The sequence below is a fragment of the Rhinatrema bivittatum genome, chromosome 6 (assembly GCF_901001135.1).
Source record: "Rhinatrema bivittatum chromosome 6, aRhiBiv1.1, whole genome shotgun sequence".
Taxonomy (NCBI): Eukaryota; Metazoa; Chordata; class Amphibia; order Gymnophiona; family Rhinatrematidae; genus Rhinatrema; species Rhinatrema bivittatum.
The window spans coordinates 73671397-73680600 of record NC_042620.1 but is presented as its reverse complement, the minus strand read 5'-3'; the positions used below and the strand labels follow the sequence as shown (position 1 = coordinate 73680600).

Below are 9204 nucleotides of genomic sequence, written 5' to 3'. Positions count from 1 at the left end.
AATCAAACATACAGAACACCTCCTAAAGCTATTGAATATTCAAATTAAAGGGCAATATTAGTGACGGCTTGGACTCCCCATCACAGAAGTGTGTTCTCTGTAGTCACAGAGTTATCACTTAGAAATGATAATTTATCTGAAAGGGATATTCCAACTGGCAGGACTAGCCATCTAGCTCTGTCTTGAAAATGGTTACCATGGCGGTTCATGGATTGTCCCTGTTCTTGTGTTCTTTCAGGCTTGGTGGCAGGACATTACTTCTAGGTGCAATAAGGGAATGCAAAAAGACATACTACTAACTCCAGATTTCTGTTGAAAACATACAAACATACCAATATGGATGACACACTAGCAGCAACAGTGCATACTGTTGCTGCTAGTGTGTCTCCAAAAAAAACAAACAAACAAACAAAAAAAAACCAGGGGTGGGTAAGAGTATGGGGCAGGGGTGTGGCCTGCTTGTTACAGCGGTTGCTACCCCTAATTGAGCTGGATGTTCACTTGGATGCAGATACGGCACTGCTCTCTACATTGGTGGTGGGGTGGAGGGGAATTAGGGCTGGAGGGTACTGGAAGCCAATAGTAACAGGTGGGAGAGAGAAAAAGGGAAATAAAAAAATGGATAAAGTACGTAGCTTGCTGGGCAGACTGGATGGGCCGTTTGGTCTTCTTCTGCCGTCATTTCTATGTTTCTATGTTTCTATACTATATTTCTGTTTCTCTGTATAGATTGAGGACCTGAAGAAGAAGGCCCAGCAGCTGTGCAAGAAAAACCAGAGGAGGCTGGATCAGCTGCATGTGAGAGAATAGGGCTGGAGGTAAGTTATTAATAAGGCCATTGGGGATATTTGAACCTGATCTGTCTTCTTGCTTCCATCACTGGCCCCACTAATACCCTGCCATTCTGCAAGACCCTGTCTCTGCCATGAGAAAACCCTCATGCCAAAAAACATTCTTGGCATGCCTCAGGCAGCATGGTCATGAAGCATGACTAGAAATACACCCTCAGCCTAGTATGAAACCCTTTAGGATGTTTCAACCCACTCCTAAAAATATTAACGGGAAAAGTGCATGCCCCCATCCTAGAAATACCCATTTGTAGGTGCTGCTTCATGGCCCTTGATGCCTTTCTATGTAGACCAAACTGAAACACTAGCTACCCTGGCACAGAATCTAGCTCTGAGCCCATATTCACTAGTTTGGCACCATGTAGTTAAAAAGTGCTGAACTGAAGCTTCCATTGCTCAACAAATCAATATATGGCTTTGCCACCACCTATAAGATATAGATGTCCCACATCTAGGAGCACTTCCCTTACCTGCACCTATCCCAAAAAATGAATGTCTTCTAAATGCTTGTGCGATCATGCACATCACACCCAGGAGCATATGAGAAAACTGAATGATGGGTTAGAATGCCAACCTGGGACCAAAATGGCATTGAGCGAGGATGTATAGAGAAGTTGCTTCCATGGCAGTTCTAGTTTAGCAGGGCCCTCAAACTGGAACAACATGCCTCCTGACTTGCGACTGGAACCCTGTTCTCACAAATTCAAAAGAAAACTAAAAACGTGGCTTTTCAAACAAGCCTTCGAATAACCTACCGCACCTCAAACACTCCTCTGCTTCCTAATGACACCTGTATTGACACTCTATTGGATGTATTGACACAGATATCTGTATTGACACTGTAAAACATGTACATAATTTTGTAATTTCTCCCTGTTCACCCCTCCCTCGATGCACAATCTACTGCCCTACACAGATTGTGCATCGCTCCTCCAGCGTTTAATCGCTCAGCTCCTAATATGAAACAATTACGTGCTTACTTGCTAGTTATAGCGTTAAAATCGTTCAGCAAATATTATAATATGAACAGCGCTTGTTAATCCAAGAAAAAATCTTTAAAAAATAGTGAGAAATAGAGACCAATGATTATAAATTGAAAATGTGGTAACACAATGTGCCAGTGAAACTGTAGGGTCAATTAAGCAGGAACCACGTCTTTAAAAATGAGAGTGTACAACATAACAACTCTCCTTTGTAATATGAGGTCTCTACTCACCACAAAAGAAAAGAATATAATTGATTAAAAGTTTCCATATATATGATGTTGTTGGAAATTGTTTTTGACATAAAGAACTACTACTCCTCTTTTTCTGGCCGTATCCCAATCATGAGAATCGGTGAACCATGTCTCCATAACCGCAACAATGTCCAAGTCCGCCCCCACCATTAGGGCCTGCAGGTCTGGGATTTTGCTACCCAGACTAAGAACATTTGTAGTCTTAGCTATCCAGCTGCTCTTCCTAGTCAACCTTTCTGCATTTTTGAACTGATTAATTTTGTTACTTTCTCTTCCCTCTTCCTGTTTTGCTTGAGAGTGTCATACCAAGTTCCCTGGCCACCTCCTGCCACCCTGGTTCCTTAGTTTAAATGCTTGATAATGTATGATCTAAATTTTTCTCTTAGCATCCTCTTTCCTGCCATTGACAAATGTAGGCCATCGTTACCATATAATCTTTTATTGCTCCATACATGACCCAAGCCTCCAATGTATCCAAATCCACATTCTGTACACCTGGTTTTGAGCCAGGCATTGAAGTTATCTATATGGCATGACCTTTCCTTTCCCTTTTCATTGCCTTCTGAAAAGGCAGCAGTCTTTGCCATGTGTCTAATCTTTTTCCTTAGATTTTGGAAATCTTTCTGTACTCTCTGGGTATTGTTTCTAGCAAGGTCATAGGTCCCCAGATGGATTATAACACTGATAACAGATTTCTTACTTTCTTCTATAATTGCATTGACCACCTTTCTTGCATTTCTGTTAGCTGAGGATCCTGGAAGGCATTTAACCCTCCGAGACCCGACCCGGGGGCAGTTCCGGAGGGTGAGGCCATGCCCCCGGGCCCGCCCCCGAAATGCCGCGTCCCGCCCCCATCATAATGAGTTTCCAAGTTGATTCCTTTTGATGACTGAATCTCCCAGCAGAAGCAGCTTTCTTTTAGAGCATTTAATCATGTTGAAGCGTTTCTGGGTACATTGGGTGACTACTACCCTTCCAGACATCATTTCATATTCTGTTACTGGAACTTCTTCATTTCCCAATGCAGAAAATGCATTATGTAAGGGTACCAGTGGGGAGGCTGGGGGTCTTATTCTGCCAGAGGCCACTGTAATCCATTTTTTCCTGGTATTCTGAATCCTGGATGTCTGGCTTCTCTGTGGGAATGTGAAAATGAGAGAACCTCTTCTTGAGAAAGGACTTTGTGGGATCTGCATATTGGTGGTTCAGTGTAATTACATCATTTATTTTATTTTCTCAATGCTGACAATTTCATAACCATATTAGATTGAATTTTACTGGTTTGCATTATACAGAGTTGTTCTTTAAGCTGAACATTAGAATGCCTAATTAAAATTGGTGACACTCAGAGAACATTAAGAAACAATCCATTTAAGAGCATGATGTTGCCTCCAAAATATAGATTATTGGTTTTTATGCTAAAAGAAACTCATTAAAAGGATAAATAACATCCTTTTAAACCTACAATTTTGTTTTTCAAAGTTTCCCAAGGACAACAGTTTAGCTGTTTTTACAATCTGGATTCTCCAAAGGCACATATAAACTCATAATACACCCAGAGTAAAAGACTTCAAAATGCAAAAAAAAAAACCCCAAACTGGTGAAAATTGAAATAAATAGGTCCAGTCACTCAAAAGTATCAACACTTCACTGCATTAAAACAGATGAAAGGGAAAAGCTAGCCCGCACTGGACAAACTGTGTTCAATACCGGTACTGGACACAGTGGGGTAGATTTTTTAAAAAAGCGCGTTCTCGTACTTTTGTTGGCGCACCAGGCGCAAACAAAAGTACGCTGGATTTTATAAGATACGCGCGTAGCCGCGCGTATCTTATAAAATCCTGGATCAGCGTGCGCAAGGCTGCCGATTTTGGGCAGCCGGCGCGCGCCGAGCCGCGCAGCCTGCCTCCGTTCCCTCCGAGGCCGCTCCGAAATCGGAGCGACCTCGGAGGGAACTTTCTTTCGCCCTCCCCTCACCTTCCCCTCCCTTCCCCTACCTAACCCACCCCCCGGCCCTATCTAAATCCCTCCCCTACCTTTATCCATGAATTTACGCCTCCCGGAGGGAGACGTAAATCCACGCGCGCCAGCGGGCTGCTGGCGCGCCGAGACCCGACCCGGGGGCGGTTCCAGAGGGTGAGGCCATGCCCCTGGAACGCCCCGGGCTGAAACCATGCCCCCGGGCCCGCCCCCGAAATGCCGCGTCCCGCCCCCTAAACGCCGCGTCATTCAGCCCCGCCCCCGACATGCCCCCGACACGCCCCCTTCAGAAAACCCTGGGACCTACGCGAGCAGGGCCTTGCGCGCACCGGCGCACAAGGCCCTGCTCGCATAAATCTGGGCGGATTTACGTGAGCAGGGCTTTTAAAATCCGCCCGAGTGTCAAATTCTCCGCAGTCCCTGAAGCAGGCACATTGTGCCGAAACACGGCCGATGTCGGACGGGCAGTTCCGCACCCATGAAAATCAATAAAGGCGGTGACCTTGATAAGTATATAATGAAATAAGATAGTGGGTCGGATAAGCAGCCGGGGAGAAGGCATTTTAAGGAAAAAGAAAAAAACATTAGAAAAATAAAAAAATGGACATTTTCAGAAATAATAAAGAATAATAGACGGGAGCGAACAAAAAGGATAACTGCAAATCGGTTATCCTTATATGAAGCCTCCGTACAAAAACCACCAGGCAAGGTTTCCCTTGAAACAGCAAAAGTTGGAGTACTGATGCAATTAAAAGCAGTGGCTATTCCCTAAGTATAATTGATTAATAGCCATTAATGGACTTCTCCTCCAAGAACTTATCCAAACCTTTTTTGAACCCAGCTACACTAACTGCACTAACCACATCCCCTGGCAACAAATTCCAGAGCTTTGTTGTGCGTTGAGTGAAAAAGAACTTTCTCCGATTAGTCTTAAATGTGCTATTTGCTAACTTCATGGAATGCCCCCTAGTCCTTCTATTATTCAAAAGTGTAAATAACCGAGTCACATCTACTCATTCAAGACCTCTCATGATCTTAAAGACCTCTATCATATCCCCCCTCAGCACTCTTCTCCAAGCTGAACAGCCCCAACCTCTTCAGCCTTTCCTCATAGGGGAGCTGTTCCATCCCCTTTATCATTTTGATTGCCCTTCTCTGTACCCTCTCCATTGCAACTATATCTTTTTTGAGAAGTGGCGACCTGAATTGTACACAGTATTCAAGGTGTGGTCTCACCATGGAGCGATACAGAGGCATTATTACATTTTCCGTTCTATTAACCATTCCCTTCCTAATAATTCCTAACATTCTATTTGCTTTTTTGGCTGCTGCAGCACACTGAGCCGACTATTTTAAAGTATTATCCACTATGATGCCTAGATCTTTTTCCTGGGTAGTAGCTCCTAATATGGAACCTAACATCATGTAACTACTGCATGGGTTATTTTTCCCTATATGCAACACCTTGCACTTTTCCACATTAAATTTCATCTGCCATTTGGATGCCCAATCTTCCAGTCTTGCAAGGTCCTCCTGTAATGTATCACAGTCTGCTTGTGATTTAACTACTCTGAATAATTTTGTATCATCCGCAAATTTGATTACCTCACTCGTTGTATTCCTTTCCAGATCATTTATAAATATATTGAAAAGTAAGGGTCCCAATATAGATCCCTGAGGCACTCCACTGCCCACTCCCTTCCACTGAGAAAATTGACCATTTAATCCTACTCTATGTTTCCTGTCTTTTAACCAGTTTGTAATTCACGAAAGGATACCGCCTCCTATCCCATAACTTTTTAGTTTTCGTAGAAGGCTCTCATGAGGGACTTTGTCAAACAGAGAATATTATAGCTGTAATATGTACAGTAATTATCTTTAAAAAAACAGTGAAGTCGGTCACATTTTTCTACAGCTGCTTTAGGTCAAAAATATCATGTATTCTTCAGGCATAAACACTCACATAGTGCTTCTTGGAATTTCCAGTTGATTCGACGAGAACACCAATGGATTCATTATCTTCAGTCTTTGCATCCTCGGGGATGCATCAGTCTTGCTATTGAATGGAGTTAGATGTTATGAGTGTTACTGATTGGGTAAGAAGTTTTTTTCAAGTGAGATTATTGGATTGGTGTAAGTCTTGACAGGGATGGATTTAGGATTTTGCCACACCAGGCTCTTCTGGTGCTTTCACCTCCCCTCCCTCTCCTGTAATGGTCTATTCCAGGGTAGCAGAGGCCTATTCTCTGCTGAATGAAATTTAGCAGAGCTGGAAAGGCAGCAAATCTTAGCCAACCTGATGCCCCTAAATCTTTGGCCATCCCAAGCACAGGCATAATAGGTGCCTATTGACAAATCCAGGCACCTATTATGCCTGTGTCTTAAGGAATGTGGTTTTAAGCTGTGCCTTTCCCTAAAACAATTCAAAGTGGCTGTATAATATTTACAAGGAGCTGTTATGACTGAACATAGAGTACTGTGATATTTTTGCCCTGAAACACCTGTAGCGAAACATGGATCATGGTGGCTTTTTCCAGGTAAAACTATTAAAAAAAAACCTAATTGTGTATGTATAAAACGTTTTTGAATTTAAAGATGAAAGGGTTTTTTTTAAATATAATGGCAGAGTAAAGCCCTAAAGTTTATCACTGGTGTAATGCTTAATTCCAGTGCTTGCTATCTGAGGGTATTTCCCTGTCTTGTCTTTCTGCGGTGGTGTTTTAGTGCATATAAATTCATGCCCATTTCGCAAGCACTAATTGCAAATATCAGGCCCAGTTTATCATAAATCTTTTGCCCTGAAAGCAATATTCATTTATTAGACAAATTTGGGCACTCTTCAAAATGAGTTTTAGAAAGGGTTACTCATTTGTGTCTGCTCAAACTGATTTTTGCTGCGTAGATGAAGGGATCACCATGAACAGGGGCGGATTGGCCTATCAGGGTATCGGGCATCCCCCGGTGGGCTGATCGCTCCAGACACGTGGTCTGCCGTGCGCGGCAGTGAGAGCTGCGCTCGGCAGACCACGTGACGTGTCTTGGACCGGCCTAGGTGGCAAATACCCTGGCCGGTCCGACATCGTGAGTCCGCCGCTGACCATAAAGAATTCAATAATGGCCCCAAGTGAGCCCTCAGGCTCACTTGGGGCCATTATTGAATGGCCACAAGCATTCTTCTGACATTGTTTTCCAAATTTGACTTCTATTTAGAATTGTACAACTTTATACAAATGCCATGCTTAGCCAACAAGCTCACTGCAGGTGACTGCACCCAAATCCTACACCTCTACTTTGCTCTTTCCAGCTTTAAAGAAGCCTGTTCTCTCTGAAGCAACATTTGGGAGAAGAGCAAATAATTCTGGATATTCTGCTCTATGCTTCAGGACTGAGAAATGCAGAAATTGCAGAACCTGCCTATACCGCAAATCATATTGGGAACTATCACCAGCAAGTCTACAGCCTAATCTCATCTACAAATATGGATACATAGAAACACTCTCATTGGTCCATTCTTACCTCAAACCATTCCTGTTGGTTTGTGCTCATGATGCAATGGAAAAGGAAGCAATGAGACAATTAAATGCTGTCTATGGAACTCATCAATATGTATTTACTATGCTTATCTTGCTATATAAAGTAAGTGACAAAGTTTTTGCCCGCATACCACCAACAGAATCAACATTGCCATCACTGAGACTCCTGCAACATCCCTGGATATTCTAAGAAAACTGACCTGATCCTGCTTTGCAAACAAAGAGAAACTACCCAGCTGCTTTGACTATGTGATTGCTGATCAGCATGGTGAGAAGCACAAACTTTAACACTGATATATATTAAGAAATTCTGAGAATGAATCCTAATTAATCTCAGGGGTTAGATAACCTACGATTGCTGTAAATTAACAAATCTGTACAAAGTTTTAATTGATTTTGTTTTATCTGTTGAGATGCTGTGAAATAATTGTATATAGATTTCTTGAATTACTTAAGCAATAGCTAAGTAACATTTAATCAATTATATTTGAACACCCCCCCCCCCCCCACACACACACACACACACGCAAGAGATGGAAGATTTGAGCATGCTACCATTTAAGTGATCTGCGGCAGAAAAAAAAGGGACAATAGAACTATGTAACTTGAGCTGCCAGCTCAGGAAACTGAAAAGATTGCCAGAACCCTCACTATGGAGGTGCTTTAATGACTATTGAATAGATTAGTCAGAAATTCAGGTAGGGAATTTGCATGCCACAGCCCCCTAGACTTCTGCTGGCAATTTTGCTGTGAAATATCACTAAAAATCAAAGGTTTCAAACTCTTAAATTACAGAACCATGACTGGGAAAGGGATTTATGAGAAAAGAGTATTGGAAAATAGTCCTAGGAAGCAAACAGATTCTCACCCTGACTAGCAAGAGTATTCAGTTGGGTACCCAGTTCCCAGACACCAGAAGGGGATAGCCAGGCAGGATGGTAGGGTATGCACATGGTTTCTTTCTGTGGTCCTGCCTGGGTCTTGACCTTTTGGCTGAGAGAAGGTGACTTTAAGGGTCAGATAACAGAAAAAGCAAAACGGCCTTTTAACTGAGATAAGGTGATATATTCAGGCTGGGTGACAGCAAATGATTGTCCATGAGCTTAGCAGAGCTAAAATCACTGAAAACTGAGACAGCTAAGGGCATGATTCACTGAATGCTAAATAGTCATGAGCCTAGTGGAGCTATAAAACCCAAACCATGGAAAACGCTCCTACCAAGGGAGAAGAACTGAAGGACAGTGGCAGATTCAGAGATCAAGCAGTGCCCCTCCCCCCCCCCCGAGTAAGGGGACCCCAGTGGCAGATCTGGAGGTGGAGTGGTCCCCCATGAGCAAGGGGACCCCAGCAGTAGGTCCAAAGGTGCAGTCAGGTCCACTAGGAGGGCATGGACCCCAGCAGAAGGCCTGAGGTGCAGTTGGGTCTCCCAGGAGGGTGTGAACCACAGCAGAATTCCAAAAGGTGGAGTTGGGTGCCCCAGGAAGGTGCAGATACCAGCGGCAGACCAGGAGGTAGATTTGGGTCCTTCAGGAGGGAGTGGACCCCAGCAGCAGTTTAGAAGGTGGATTTGGGTCCCTCAGGAGGGCATGGACCCTAGTGGTAGAGG

The 9204-nt window shown here is 43.4% G+C and overlaps 1 long non-coding RNA gene across 1 annotated transcript in view; it reads left to right on the top strand.

Annotated features, from left to right (window-relative positions):
* The first annotated feature begins 724 nt into the window (after positions 1-724).
* The window catches only part of LOC115093201, a 29942-nt gene continuing 21462 nt past the window's right edge, over positions 725-9204 (top strand). The window contains exons 1-2 of the long non-coding RNA XR_003857217.1: positions 725-818; positions 7739-7866. This is a non-coding gene — a long non-coding RNA (uncharacterized LOC115093201). The remainder of the gene's footprint in view (positions 819-7738; positions 7867-9204) is intronic.